Source organism: Atta cephalotes, assembly GCF_000143395.1.
Source record: "Atta cephalotes unplaced genomic scaffold scaffold00001, whole genome shotgun sequence".
Taxonomy (NCBI): Eukaryota; Metazoa; Arthropoda; class Insecta; order Hymenoptera; family Formicidae; genus Atta; species Atta cephalotes.
Window position 1 is genome coordinate 3186666 of NW_012130065.1, and position 17318 is coordinate 3203983.

General features: G+C 34.0%; 1 protein-coding gene across 1 annotated transcript in view; it reads left to right on the forward strand.

The window, feature by feature from the left end:
• LOC105622207 (homeotic protein empty spiracles-like) overlaps window positions 1-17318 on the forward strand; it is a 44654-nt gene that overhangs the window by 21565 nt on the left and 5771 nt on the right. The window lies entirely within an intron of this gene.

Here is a 17318-nt window from a genome sequence, read left to right on the forward strand (position 1 = left end):
ATAAAGTAATGACGACTTGACATTAGCATTCTCGTGACGCGTTAAGCAAGATTGATATTTCTTACAAGAATCGCGGCGTGAGAAGAATCACGGTCTCGCTCAAAGATGTATTCGCGTGACGCGATCCTCATTGTTTTCTCTGCTTGTTTCGTAGTCAGTAATAATTGTTTCATTTGCACTTTGCTCGAGCGTGATATAGTCTTGATTTATAAAAAAGATATTACCATTGTAATGTAATACTCCTGACACTTTATAGACACGCAAGACAAAAAATGTATTTATTTTTTATCATATATATTAATTTTATATGAATATATATTTACATATAATTAATACATATTACATATTAATGTAAATATATGTATATTAATTAATTTTCTATTATGTATAAAAAGATATATTATGTAATTTAATTTTAATCTCGATTCAACTTATTCTTCATCTTTTTCTTTTCTAACAATTAGAAAAAAATAAAAAAATAAATTGAACCGAGATTAAAGTTTATCTACATTGATAGAAACGGACATAAATAAGATTAATTATATACATATACAGAGTGTCTCGTAACAATTGTTATAACGCTTAAAAGGCAGATTCTTGAGATTATTTTGAGATTTTATTTTGAAGATTCTTTAATATCAAAAACTACACTTTGAGTTAATTATATTTATTTGAGTTAATTATAAGCACTTATAAAATTAATGAATTATTGTCTAAAATCTAAGTGTTAAAAGTAAAATGGCATAGTGCTAAGGACGAAAACCAACTATTATCTCTCTTGTCAGTATATCGATATAACAATATTATATATAAAATGTTATCATCTACAATGCGTTTTATCGGTAAAAGCAATATTATTATCTTTAAATAATCTTTATATTAATGATATTGACAAAGAAGAACGGACTATGAATATCAGCCTATAATCAAAAAATGATTATAGACTGGTATTCATAGTCCGCTCTTATTTCAAGACCGTCTTAAGTAATGTCCTAAGATGCTAATACAGCTCTCTGATTGGTTTGTGACATCTTAAGACTTAAGATAGTCTTAAATATAAGAATTGAGTGAATACAGGTAATAATCTTGATGTTTTAGTAGAGAATTTTCATCTCAAATTAATTTCAAAATTCTGCTCTTATATATCACAATCTTTACGAAATACTTTGTATATAGGATGTTTCAGATCAAATGTTACAAAATGAAACGGTAGATACTCCACATAGTATACTTTTTCTGAGAGACGTACTAAGAATGTCTGTGAACATCTCTTAAAAGTTTGTGCTACATAAGACATCACAATATAAACTTTTTTATTAAGAACATTATACAAAATATTATATAGTAGTTACAAAATCATTATGGAAGCCGTTAAAGATTCTATTGTTGTCTTGGAAAAAATTCCATAGCCATAGGTTTCATACGTTCCATAATATGTTTGTTCATTTGGGTTCATTGAGGTTATTTATGGTTATTTAGAGATTATATATTGTATGAAGTATCTGTCAAACAAAAAGAGATTTTCTTGTTATGGATCATCACTATATGTGATTATATCCTGAATATGATCACATACAGTAATAATCCATGGCAAAAAGAATTCTTTTTAAATACAGCAATACTTATCACAATGATGTTTTGTATTGAACTTAATAGTGACTCTAAACATTTGTTTCGAGTCTAAACATTAACTAGTCAGTTAAAAAAGAATAAGGTCCAATAATAATATTTTTAACTGTTTAATTTAGTGTCGTAATGTCACATAATGTCCATCCAACAAGATTGGATCGTTTTGTAAAAATAACGCTGTTACTTTTTACTGATTTTAAAATGTAATGTTACCATTTTTTAATTTAGAAAATAACGATTTGTTATTTTTGTATACTAAAACTTAAATACTTGTATACTAAAACTCTAATCTCTAAATAGCAAGCTGTTCTGTATATTAAAATTATTTAATGAATCTTTCATAATTATTTGTATTAATATATTTTTTTTTAATATATGCTTATCTTTAGAAAATTAAATTGTAATTTACATACGTAGATTTTATTAAAATTTTTTAAACATTAATATTGTTTTTAATAGCTTTAATATTCACTGCCAATACTGAAAACTTATAATACGTTTAATTATGTTGCATATATGTATATACAGATTTTCACTATTGGCAGTGATTATCACAATAGCTTAAGATATGAAGTACAAAACAATTTTTTTAATATTTAAGTTTGTATTATAAATTATTTCTGCTCAATTATATACATATACAAGGTGTCCCGATAGTCTTTGCCAATCGCTTTTGTGTAGATAGAGCGGACTAAACTGAGTCCAAAAGTTCTCTACCATTTTACAATTTTCGCAATAGTTAACAAGATATTAATTATTAAAAATTGCCAAATGTGATCTTGAATAATTTTTTACTCGAATACTATCAACTTTACTATCAACTTCACAGAAAAACTGCAAGAGATAAAAATCATTAATTTTTTTCTCATAGACTCTAAGAACTTTTTCAGAATTTTTTAGTACTATATTTTCAACTTTTTAGTACTGTATTTTCTTATTTTTACCAACATGAGAAAATACGATATTAAAAAATTCTGAAAAAATTCTGAAAAAATTCTCAGAACTTTATGAGAAGAAAATAAATGATTTTTGTCTCTTGCAGCTTTTTTATAAAGTTGATAGTTGATTTGAGTAAAAAATTGTTCAAGACCAATATTTAATTTTTAGTAATTAATATCTTGTTAATTATTATTAAAATTGTAAAATGGAGAATAGAGAACTTTTCGACTCAGTTTAGCTCTATCTACAAAAGCGATTGGCAAAAACTTTCGAGATCTTGTATATAAAAAAAACAATCTCTATTGAATATAGTTATAAAGATATTGGGTTGTTCGGAAAGTTCGTGCCGATATTGAAGGAAAATTGAAACGCAGAAAATTTAAATTTTAGTATATATTTATTAAATTATATAAATTAGTCGGCACGAACTTTCCGGATAACCCAATTAAGAGGTAAAAATAACAGCTGAATTCGTTATCGTTATTGTAAAAATGTAGCCACAGTAATAGATAGGAAAAAATAACGAAAATGATAATGGCGTTACAATAATAACGCGTTACTTCCTAATTCTGTCAACCAAACATATTTTGTTATTAAAAATATTTGATAACCTACGTTTATCGTTTAATATTTTACCATTTGTTTAAAACATTCTGCATGTATGATACATGTGATTATTCCAATGAGATAAAAAAACAGAAAGAGATCATCATTATATTGATGATCTTGACTGCAAGGTTTATACATAAAAACTCCATTATTCATTAACGTATATGTCAGCTAATATCGTATTTCAACATTTATGTGGTAGTAGTATAATACAGCAGTCATATAATACCAGACGCAATAGATTAATGCAATACGTCGACGATATTTATTAGTGGTATTGATATTTATTATCGTCGGACATAAGGATTACATTAATCTCTCGTTAACGTCGCTATAGAGTCGCTTTCTACTCCCTTAAATAAAACATAGTTTTCACTTCTTTATTGGAATTAGCATTTGAACGTTGCGTCGAAGAGAGTTCAGATGCAACAGACCTAAACTAAACTAAAATTTCCAATTGGTTCGCGTGTCAAATAAGACTGCAAACTTAAAATCTATAACTACTTATAGTCCGAGATATCAAGTACAGCCGCGATTGAAGGTAACAATGGTTATGTACTCGTGCGAAATGTTAATGGCGCAGATCGAGGGGGAAAAAGAGGGAATGAGAACGCGAACGGGAGATCGACAGGGTCGTATAACGAAGGGATTGATATGCTAATCCGTGACTGAGGGGTGGCAATGTGTCTTTCGGTGGTATCCGATAGCGTTATGTGTACACATTCACGCACGTACTCAAGTACTCACGCATTCACTTACGCATGCGTATAAGCGAAAGCAAACGTAGAATCGGGCATGGCGCGCTCCAGATGCATTCTACGTGCGTATATCACGTCGCGTTACGTATTCCATGGGCGTAACGCGCACCAAAAAAGGGCAAGATGGTAAGGGTCGGCTGACAGTATCAGGAATTAAGCCGAGAGAAGAAGACAGAGAATAAAAGAAAACGGGAAACTACCGAGCGTGGACGCCATCTTGGACCGCCGCCGCGCCGTCGGGATGTTCCAAACAGGCTTCTCGCGTTCTCCTCTTCGTCCTTTCCGTATCGCCCTTCTTCATTTCCTCCTCCACCTCTTGGATCCTCGCGACTATCTCGCGTAGAAAATATACAGCCGCATAGTCAGACATTTCTTTTCTTGCGTGTGCCTCATACACTTTGTTAGTGTCAGGAAATTCGAGTGACGAGCAAGGAAGCTTGCGGGAATTTTGTAAAATTTATTTCTTCTTTATCTAGCGTATTAAGAATGTGCATTGCGCAGTTTCACGAATTTTACTTTTTACAAAAGTAATTTTATATATAATATTTAATGCGTAAATACAACTTATATTTAAAAAATATATAATATACATTTATCGCTTTGTTTTTAATTCTAGTGTTGAATATTATTTTTGACATTTATAAAATATTCTACTTTTTCCACACACACTTAGGATCAATGTTGTTCAAATATTCGAAGAAAAGCAAGTAACAATGTAGAGAAGGTATATAGATAAATGACATAACCGATGTCGTATCGTAAAGAAAAACTCATAGCCACTTGGTAATGCAAATTGTTCTTTGCATCATGAATAAGATAAGCTGAACTACTGGAAAATTTATACAACTGCCATCGTACTTTTATTTCCTCTTAAGAAAAATGAGGCCAACTCCTGATCGCGTCTGCCTCTGCTAATTTCACGTAAACATTTTTCTACGCACATATTTATGCGTTTATTTTTATATGCGTATCTCGATAATTATACAACAATTATGCACGTGAGTAAATAATTACATAGAATTCTTCGACTTTGTCGTTATAAACATCGGTATGCGAGGAAACTCTCATGATTAATAAATAATATAATGCCGTAAGAATAATAAATAATAACGCCATCGATGCTGTCGACTTTGTCGTTAAATATGGTCTCGTATGAGAGAAGGTACGATCGCGCGGATAAATAGTTGCGGCTTTTTTCTGCGGTCCAACGGACCGTTTACTCTGGCTGTGGGCGTCACGTTAACAAGGCGTGAGCGCCAGTCGATGGAATTCCACGCTTCTAGGCAAACGCGCTCCTCTGGTTCGACAATCTCTCTCTCCGGTCGCTACACATTTCTCTCTCCCACGTCAACCCGGCTTCGAGATTCGCTCGAAGACATCGTGGAACACGGCCGGGCTCGGGGACTGTTAACAGTACTTTATTACGTGCTGCCCTTGTGGATTCTGCACGACGACGGCACGTCGTTAATAAGGCGCGAATATCCACGTGGAATTCCGACGAGGCTTCTTCGCGTGACTCTGGGGGCTCCATGGATTATCGGGCAACAAAGTTTTCGCGCGCAGCGGCACGTTACACGCGCCGTGTCGGCGCGTGTTAAGCTGCATACACATTGAACGGCACGAACAGCAGTGGATTAAGGTGTTTATTAAAAGACCTCAGGCGTGAATCTATTTGCAGTCTCTTATTTATCGCGATAACGCGAAAATTCGAGAGTCAAGAAGCTTTAAAGAGTATCATGTATTATTGATCATATTCAAGTGGGCAACAACTATCCAACAGCTTGCCAAATGATTGAATATGATTGGTTCTTACTTTTAGATTCAATCAATCATAGTCAACTGCTCGGCGAGCTCAGGCTAACTGCTTCGCCCAGCTTGAACCAGCTTGAACGCCATTGGCTGCGTGAGAAAGCTGTTTCAGGAATTTAATTCTTTAATATGCAGTAAAATTCTTCTATAATCGGTTTTGCTCTTAATTCCTCACTGGATTTAAAGGGATTAAATTAATCAGAGCTTGCACATGTATTTGAAATACTTTTATTTGAAAAACAGTATTGATGAGACAATTATATTTTGTATTTTGTGTTTGTTCGGAGTACATGAAAATATTTTGTATTTTGCATTAATAACAAAAGATTGAAAGTATTTTATGTTTCTTATTTTGAAAGTATTTTATGTTTATTTGTATTTCTAACATTGATAATCAACCTTATTATTTGAATTATGAAATACAAAAAGCTTTGAATCTTATGATTTTAAGTAGAAAATACGTCACACTTTTATGTGAAATTATCCGCTGAAATAAAAAATACAAAATTGCTTGTATTTCAAATAGTATATTTTAAATAAATGTAATTCAAATACATGCTCAGCTTTAAAACTAATCATATTAAAGAATTTTACAACATTTGCAAAATTGTTTTTTTTCTACTGAACGCAGCATTATTTTTACCGGTTAGGTTCACAAAAGCGCCAAAGCGGTGAAAATTTCGACTGTCTTTCGTTAATTAAATTAAAGATTGTAGTTTCGAATGCACGCTTCTGTGCACGCTGAGTATATCGTAGCTTGAGATTAGCTAAGGCCAATGAATATATCGTCGACTGTCGAGCACGAGAGCGAGACGCAAAACGCGACGCTGCGCGACGTCCGCGTGATCGCGATTCGGCGACTCGTAATGTATTCGCCGGGTAATTGCCGGGATAATCGCACGCAATTAGAGCTCTAATGAGGGCCACCGGGTCGCGTGTAACGTGCGTTCGCCTTATGAATCTTAACAAGCGCGAGAACAACCATCATATGTGTGTGCGTATTGCGCATCTATATGTACATACACGCGCGTGTATATGCGGGTGTGCGTACGCACGAAAGCCGAAGGATATAATGTAACTGCTAATTACGCGCCTCTCGCGACGCTGATTGGCTTCCGCGGAGAAGGACGCGCTGGAGGGATACCGCTAATGGTGTATCATCTCGATTTGCATAACTGCAGTCGCCCAGGGGACTACTCGAAACGAGATGAACGGGCCGATCAATGGGAGCCTGAATTAAACGTTGAAGGAAAATACCGAATTCATTGACGTATAAAGAAATTTCGTTATATGTATTAGGAAAAAGTTCGTGGCGTTTTTTTAATGCCCTCTAATGGGAAAAACGCCACGAACTTTTTCCCACATCTAATATTATGTCCTATTATAGTATATATAATGAATTTATATGTATTATTATAATATACATATATATTATACAAGAACATATATAATTATATATTTTTATATCTATTACATATAATACATTTTATATTATATTATATTTTGTATTAAATTATATATATATATTTATATATATTATTATGTGAATACAAAAAATATAATATAATATTTTATATATGTATATATATGTGTGTGTGTGTGTGTGTGTATGTGTGTGTGTGTGTGTGTGTGTGTGTGTGTGTGTGTGTGTGTAATCAATATTATAATTTGACTGATAAATATGTTGATCAATATAACTATATTAATTAATTCTAATCGAATAGACACTTTTTTTAAAGGCAAAGCGAGATAAACAACTCGTGATCGCTGGTTGGCAATTGATATAGCTGAATTACGTGCATGACGCGAGAGATGAGAACGCGCTTTTACAGCTGGATCATGTGAGCGCATTTTGCGCGCCGCAATTAGCAGTTAAACATTGTATAGCCATCATAATTACGTTGTATGATCGAAGACAGAAGGAGATATTGAGCTGGACAAAGGACACAAATTGAAGGCGACGTCGAATGTGAACATTGTTGAGCAAGTGGACAGCATATGTTTATAAGTGCGCACGTGTATATGTGTGATGTATTTGTGGTTGTGAATTTTGCACTTTTTCTCCCAATATTCTTATTCCAGCATCTTCTTCAATTTTATAATAATGTTTTATGATAACATATATAATTTACAGTCCTCTTCAATTTGCATTTTATCTTACGTCCCTAAGAAAACTTGTTCTTCCTACGAGTCGTATCTCTCGCTAAGAATTAAATGGCAGATTTTGTTTAATAACAAGCGTAATTATCGCGGCATAATATTCGCGATTCTTTGTCATCATAAGCTTTCTCCGTATTTGCAATAATGTCCGTGTGTGACGTTAATTATCGTTCGCGGGAATTTATTAGGGAAAGCACATCGTATTTTTCGCGAGATCCATCGATGACTTGTTATTAATTTATTGTCGATTACGGCGACGCCGTTATTATGGGGACTCTGGCGTTAATCATGCGCGCAGCCTATCGATAGGATCGACTCTCTGCGGATTTATCATCCCTCCCGATGAAACGGTGATTAATTATCACGATTGCCCCATCGGTATGCGAACAGCGAAAAGAAACTCAGTCCCTATTTAAGACCCATCCGGATCATTAATCTCGCCATTAACTCGACGATTTTTCTTGACGATTGTCTTTGTCAGGCATATATTTTTGTCAGCAGAAATGTTCGTCAAAATTTGATGGCGTTACTTAATCACTTTGGTGACTATCATCTTTTAATGTTTTTCTTTCTTATTATAAAGTCACTATTATGCAATGAGAAAAATGATTTGATTATACTAACAAGATATACATGATTGAATATATTTTGAAACCATGCAGATTTTTTTAGTTATTATGACAGGATTCAATATTTTATAACTGGAACGTTAACTGTGAATTTGATTAATATTTTCTAGTTAAGACATTGCTCCTGATAGAGGGCAGCAGTAAACCATCGATAAATAAATGAAGTGGATCTTTCCAGTGATTTTTCTTATAATTTTTATACGAATTGGAACATTTTTCAGAACTACTCAGAAATATTTAGAAAGTTCACATCTTCTCTCAAAATTTTTCATATGAATTCTGAAATATTCTGAGATTTCTCCATAATTAAAAAACAATATTTTTAGATTTTTTAGATTTTTATAACATTTTATCAGAAATTATATTTACAAAAAATTTTAGAATCGAATTTATTTTCTTTGGCGACTCACTTTTAGATCTTTCAGACGAAAGAGATAATTTCAGAATGGCTGTAGAATTGCGATGCATAAGGCAAGTAGGAAACCGCTGTACTACTTTTATATTTGCAAGCCATCATGAAACCAAATACAAATGCCCGATTCCTTAGCGTTCCTTAAATGGAATAGGAATGTGAAGAATCTTCCAGTTCAAATTGATGAATTTTTACATACAAGATATGGAATGTGAGATTTCTATAAGAGAGGTAAATTTCATAACTTAATACATGAAATGAAATGCCTTAAAATTAAAATTTTTGAGTGTGTGAAATCAGATGAGATTCGGACGATATCAAAATGAATGGCTACTCAGTGTAGATTATTCTAGTTCATTTAATGATACACATCAGAATGGAGTGGTCATTTTGAAGAACGATATGTCATCTTTGGTTCGTTGCTTTTTCGGGTGATGTTATCGTAGTTAAAAAGTAATCTAACAAATATAAATATTATACAAGTTTATGTAAATAGAAGTAATCAGGAAATGGAAGATTTTTACGAGCTGATCAAATACAAAATTTATATACAAAGAAGCATGAAAATAACATTATCATGGGAGACTTTAACGCTAAAGTTGAAGACATTGGTACTGACGAGATGCTTGGTCGTTATGGATTAGGTACAGGAAATGAAAGAGAAGAACGACTCGTTCTGTCTAGACAAAGTGGTGATTCAAAATGCTTGGTTTTAGGGGTTACACCCAAATAATCGTCACAATGATAGAATTGTAAGAAATCGGATTGTTTTTATCCTGACGAACCAGCGCTTCAGAAATAGCATTCAATTTGTAAACATACTCTAATGCGGATATTAATTCCGATTTTAATTTGCTGTCCGCAAAAATAGAATTACGTCTGAAGAAAAGAGTTCCATCTAAGAGACGATTAAAATTTAATCTGGAGCTATTAAAATCCCTTGAGACGGCAAGCAGAGTGCGAAAAGAGATTAATTCCGAAGTGGTGGATATCTATGAATTCGTGGAAGGCTGCGAGAACTGGGAGAGGAAATAAAAGAAACTTATTATCTCGTTATAATGCATCTTTATTCTGTATGATTGTTATGAGAAAATGAATTCCGCCGTCTTCAGCTAATAGTGGTGCTGCGTAATTGCTTATTAATAGCATTTATAAGTTAATGTTATAAAGAACTCTTTTAGAAGACATCTTATAGAAAGATTACTTTTTGATACAAGTTTTCAGATTTTAATGAAGTCTTTAAAAAGAATCTTAAAGAATTCTTCTTTTCAACTTATTATACATAATACAGGCTTAAATAACAAGAAATATAAGTAATATAGCAACTGCAGTGAGAATTGCGATCGCGGTATTTGTTCGATTCATTTTCTTTTACGCACGCTCTCGCGCTTAATGAGTGATTGCATTAGAGTACATCGGCTATGTATAAGAACTATACTTACATGGACGATTGCGCTATCGCGGAAAATTGACGCCAATCAACTCATCAGCCTCCCGTCGATTCAGCTAACGATCACTCATACTTGCGCGGTTAACTGGTATATTATATTAATTACATCGAGCGCTCTCCCCACCTGAAAATTCACGATTCAACGGCGCCTTATTGTCAATCGTAATGGAACGACATCCATAATCCAAATTAATTATCTTCAGAAACGATCGACGAGGCGTGCGATGATTAATGATGTCAAATCGAGGAGTTGATCCAAGACAATCAATAGCGAGATATAGATTAATAGCGATATCACCTTCTCGTTATCGCTCCATTGCACCGTCACGCCATCACGTTATATTATATCCTGATATTTGCTTAAATAATTTATACGAAAGTTTACCTTACCCGCCGCAACATCCATCGATAATATCGGCGTACACCTCGTTACTTTCGACGGCATGTTTGTTGTTTAGACAGGAAATCTACGTGCGCATTTGAGTCTCCAATAAATAAATGTCAGTAATGTTCGTTGCACACGCGAAGCATCGTCGCATTTTTTGTGGGAACATGAAAGTGTTCTCCTCAATTGTATGACTTTTAACAACAGTTCGATATCGTTATATTATCTTTTTTTATTATCTTTTTTTATCATGTGTAATATCTATAATATAAGTACAACGACAATATAACGATACCGATACTATCTTTAAGAGTTATAAAATTGGGGTACTGGAAAAGATTTCTCGTTATATTATCGTTATTTGCTCCATTGGCGCGCGCGAGGGTGGTATTATTAACGGCGATAATTAACGACGCATTGGACATGTGGTGCGGAAAGAAGGTCAACGATAAATCAGACTGTGTCACGGCGCGGTTGTTCGTCGTTTACAAAATAATCGTTGTGGCCGGCGAGCGGCGAGTCAAGTCTGTAAATCACGCTTTAATTGCTCCTTATCAGCACGTCCAGTAAACGGGGACGTTCCTACGTATCTCGACGAAAAGTCGTCGATAAACAATGTTCAACATGCAAATTTCAAACCGCAGATCCGCCAAATCGTTTTGTGGCTTCCAAATGAGCTAATAACAAGTTAACTACTACGTAAGAACGTGAGTGCGTCATTCTATTATTCTACGTTGTAGAAGTTTCAAGAGATAGTCCAGCGGAAATATGCACTCTTTAATAAAGTTTTAAGTTTGACTTGAAAATTTTACTCGATTTGACAGATTGATTTTTAAATATTTTCAGTATATAACATATAAAGTGATTCAAGAGAAGGTTCAGGAAAGATCAATAATGAGACGACAAAAAATTTGTATGAACATTATTATTTCTTAACTTCTAACATAATTAAAAAAGTATGATCTTCGATAAATTATTATCTCATGACACTTATTACTATGAATAAATTAAATAAACATTATGTTATCAATCATTGAAGGTGAACACTAACTTAATTTCATTTAAAAAAAATCATTAAAATTGTCATAACTCAAAAAAGATGGTTTTTTTTAAAGATATGAAAATAATATTTGTTAAGAATATATTTCTTTTATCGATATTATTCGATTAATCAATAATTTTCTGTCAAATATATATAATATATATAATAGTTTTTAGTTATAATAGTTTTATAATATATATAATAGTTTTTTCCTTTTCTAAGAAACTTAATTTATTATGGCGATTGAGCGATTCGGAATGATTTTCGAGACAGAGGTAACACGTATAGTATCATTCATTGACCAAGATTCTTGTGTTCTCATTTCATTGTATTTTTGTGGAGTTGGATGAAGAGCAAAATAATCAACAAGAGCAAGTAAAAGTAGAGATATCATCGTTATTTAATACAAATACGAATTTTCCAGTTTTTTTATCATATATAGTTTTTTATCATATATCGTTTATGTCTTGAATTAATTTTCATTTTACAAGTATACCAAAATTATTAAGTGATTTGTACATATACTTTAATTTCTTTAAAAAATATTTATAAGATATATAAACAAATTGTATATAAATATTACAACTAATTACTTGATGCTCTTATTTTAAAGAAAAGAAATGCACAGGACACGAATGGTACTTTTAAATCTTTGTTACAATTTGTCGTTGAATACAATAAATAGCGTTTTTCGCTATCAATGTGGAAAGGTAGGGAGAACAAAGTAAAGCAGCACAAATATCTTCGCTATTGCGACTCGTCGAGAACAGAGCCGCCGAGAAAATAAATAGCGCCGTATATTTCTGCGACGCAAATGCTCAGTGATACTTAGCGCGACATTATTAACATGCCACGCTATACTGCCGGAGTAATTTGCATCCACGTCCGTGTTGGTGGACGCGATTGCTGCGTGTCTCGTTAACAATGATGCAAACCATATAACACGCGATAACGCAAATGAAGAGCGTAGAACACACAATTCTATGTCTGTTTACCTTTTTTCCTTTTTTTCTCATCCCCAATTCGACTTTCCACTTGACTTCCGATTCAGAAATGAGTGACCTTAAATCGATTTTCTAAAGAATCGATTCTCTTCGCACGGTGGGTGCGTTATATTTGATAGTCGTAATACTTTTGGAATCATTTTATCCTTTCTGTTATGAAATATTAAACAAAGGTAAATAATGTTCGTGAATGTGTGAACATCAAGTAGAATACAAAAGAATCGATTTTTCCCAAAATTATTAAAGAGAGATCTCAAAAGTTAGATATGAGGCTTTAAAAACAGATAATATCGACAGCTCGGTTGTGCCCTCTCCTCGCTTCGTTGAGAACATAATTTTCAATCACGCGTGTTCACATATTCATAAATATGTCCTTAGAACGAATTTATGGCTCGGTCGATCTTATCCCGACGCAATCTAAGATGCGTTGTTGTTATCAATCTTACGTTAGCGGCAAATGAGTTCCACGTCGAGGTGCATGCTGTGCGCTGTAAAACTCGCATGTGCGGAATCCTAAGTGCTTTATTGCGGAACGAAAACGTAGCCGATGAGGAACTGCAGTTTCTGCGAAAAAAATTCTGAGGAAGCTCCTAATAAGCATCTAACAAAACTGATGCAAGTCTCGATTATTTTCGCAGATACAACATGTTCCCTATAAATACATGTTAATAAATTTCTTATCGCTGAAAAATAATCGCGTCACGGAACAACCGTAACCACAATAATAATTTACGGTACATGTACGATGTTATACGTATATGCACACGGTTTAATGCGATTTGAAGTGGGCTCTCATTCAGCGAAAATTGAGATTCGTGTCTAATTGCGAGGTCATTTGGCGCTGACGCGTATGCGAACACCTTTGCGGTATTAAACGGGCAGGAAGAAGGGCCTGCACGCCAGATATATCGAATGACAGCGCGCGCTTTATTGTTAGTCCGACGACGACACGCCTCATTATGCATAGAGAATCCGTACGCGGCCTGCATAATATGCAAAACTCCCTCTATTACCGTTCGCGACGGGCGTAATACGCTGCCGATCGGCGGGTCCGCTATTTGGTCAGGAATATAGCAGCCATATGTTATTATACACGCTTTACTCTCCTTCTTTTTCATTATTGTCACGACGAGGATTTCGAGGAGTGTAACGGTACGCGAGCGATTTATCGGAATTAAGGACGACAGCGGCGAAAACGAAACTAGAATACGTCGCGAATACCGTTTTGCATTCCCGAGTACGATTGGCGCGTGAATAAACTCGTAATATTTGTGGAATATCAAATTACATCTGTGTGACGCGGTCAAAATCTTATTAGAAATATTTTGAAGTATTTGATTGACCAATTAGAAGAATTTTACTAATTGACCAATCAAAGAATGCTTCAAAGTATTTGTAGCGTTTGTAGTATCACGTTGATCATTACCTTCTGTTCGCGCAGGGCGATGCTATATTGAATTATAAAATGTATCTTTTTAGCTGAGAATTTTTTATACAGTTAAGCCATTTTTTCATTAGATTTGTCGCGTGACTTGAAATCTCCGAAAAATTTTGTATTTAAAACGATATGTTCGGACATTAAAGAGAGGGAAAGCAAAGATTCTGAATACAAAAAAATTGCAAGCATATCTTTTTCTTTAAGAAAAGGAGAAGAGGCGAACCATGCAAGAAGCTAAAAAGAACAAATTATAATTGAAGTGAAATATATTCTTCTCTGCGACTCAGACAATTCCGGATGCTTCTCGACGAACATCGTAACAATATTGAATTTCGCGCGAGCGCTATTTCGCCTTATAAATTGGCATCGATCAAGGTATAGCAAAGTAATTCTGTATTCACGACGCGCTGGAACGCGGCAATAATTTCAGGCGCGAGACGCATCTCATCGTATAACAGAGCTCTGTCGCTAAGAGAATGATCTCTGGCTATCGGCACTGTCGAGATACTACCACTAAACAAACATTATCAGCCATAATCGACGCGCTGCGTTTAATCAATATTATCGACAGTCGTTTAAATCGAATCGGGCCCGACTTACTAGGTTCCTTATCATCACCCCGACACGAGAATAAAATTACGCCGATATTGCGCTTATCTCATTTTTATGTGGCGTTACATCACTGGTCTATCGGGGGCAAACAATAGCTAATTAAAATGGGGAAATTTAGAGTGCTTTTAATTTAGCCTTTAAGAGACGCGATGTCGACCCCATGGTGCAACTTATCGCTCGCCTAATTGCGCGCAGTCGTATATTTCACAGTCGCTTGGATATTTATCAATTAATTTCTATGAATTATGAAACGATCTTACGTTGCCATCGAACACGCCGTCTGTTCGCCCGTTTCGATCTGATATCAACGCCTCAGATGATATTTAGATCGTGAAACTGTGTAATATATTGATGTAAGCTGACGTTTAATTTAATAGGAATCTAAGAGCAATAGGGGAAATCTGTTAACCGACATTATTTTATTATCCAAGACGCGGTGAATGTTTATATATATATTCCTTATTTAACTTTGTCTCGAGCACGTATTATAAATTAATAGTAAGCGATTAACAGCCCTAAGTGATGGTGGGTATTCAACAATCTCAATATCTCTTTTAAATTACGCTTCTACTTTTTTATATTTCTAAAAAGAACATGAATAAAAACGAAAAGTGATTAAAAATGTATAAAATTATTAATAAAATTGTGAAAACAACGTTTAATGTATTGTAATATTATTAAAACAAGATGGTTCAATATGATGTATTTAATACGATTTAAATATCTACTTGCTTTGTAAGTAGTTACATCATATAAATAGTTAAATTTTTACTGCACCCATGTGTAAAGTATTGAAAATGTCTCGTATTTTCAATGAATTCAGAAATTTCCTATTTTGAAACTAATTTTGAATCACTAGTTTTTAATGTTGGATCTAATAAAAATAGCAACGTTTAGGAAGATCATATTGTATGGTTATCTTTAAGCGATCTCTAGATGCTCTATATTAATTCAAACTTAAAATAAACAATTTAGATTTTCAATATAGCCTCTAAACGATTAAATAATATTATGTAATATCAAATATTGTGCATCAATTGATCGTCCAGTAGCCGTTTAACTATTATACAAATAAACTGCACTTTTATAACATGGTGCACATTCTATGTTTCATACTTGTCGAGGAGCAGGCCATTCGTAACGTAAAATTTGCAACTTAAATCGCGTCGTATATGGCGGGACATGCAAAGAATCAGATGCTCAAAGGATTCCGAAACACGAATAATACTGTCGAATGATCGGTGTAAACGATAATCGTCGATGCTCGGTATTCTCTTGCTCTCATCGCCTCTTCTGAAACTGAACAGAGGCAGGATGGAGACCTTTTTGATTTTCTCGTCACGATCCCGACATGTCACTGTCGTGTGTGTTATGTCGATTCGTATGTGTATCGTCGATTCCGCAAGCCAACGCGAAATCTCGACTGATCGTTATTAAAATCGTCCGTCAACATTCCAGATTTTTTAACATTTACTTTTTTGTCATATCATAAACTAAAATATTGAAAATCATTTACTACATTTTTTAACATTGTGATGTTGCATTACTAACATAAACTTATTTTAGCTTTAACTATATATTATAGAAAAAATTATGCAGTGATTTAATATCATGTGATGTTTATATAATTCTCACTGTAGTGATATTAATATAAACGTTAATGTAACGCGGATTTAAGACGTGGATTTAATAGTATGCTTTAAATCTTGTGAAATCCATATTATGACAATATTATATCAATATTAACATAGTAAGAATTATATTTATTAATTTAATATCATGGTGTAAATCAACATCCATTTTTTTAATGTGGAATTTTTTGTTGAGTTTATTTTAATAACGAAGTCAGATGTCAAATGTAACTTCCGATTGCCAGTACGAGAATCTATACAAATATTTTTTTATCTAAAAATTTCATTGCAATAATGTGAAACGTCACTGAATACAAAGCTTTTAGAAGTTATTTTTTGGAGTCTGAATCTGACACATGACACTTCTAATACAATATAATCGTGCAATAAGAAATTCTTTTATATTTCCTATTTTTACTCGTCACGGTCGACGCGATTACCCCTGAAGAGCTTAAACGCAGCAGCAATGGTACGCGACAATCGTTCTCTCCAAAAAAAAGAAGAGGAAAAAAGAAGAAAAGGGGAGGAAGAGGGAAAAAAGAAAAGCGCTCTGCGAATATGGCGGATGGAGAAACGCATATCCGAGGAAATTGGCGTCCCCTCGCGCGAGATCACGCTCAATTTCGTCCTAACAAAACACGCGCCGCTCTTCATCCTGTAATCCACACCCACGTACGCGCTCGCGATGGCTTTTTCGTATCCGCGGAGTAAGCGCGTGCGCGCTTTTGTATTTTCCAGGCCATAGCCGTGGAATCGGGCTCGTCGTCTGCCTGTCGCTCTCCGACCCTCTTTCTCTTTCTCTCTCTCTCTC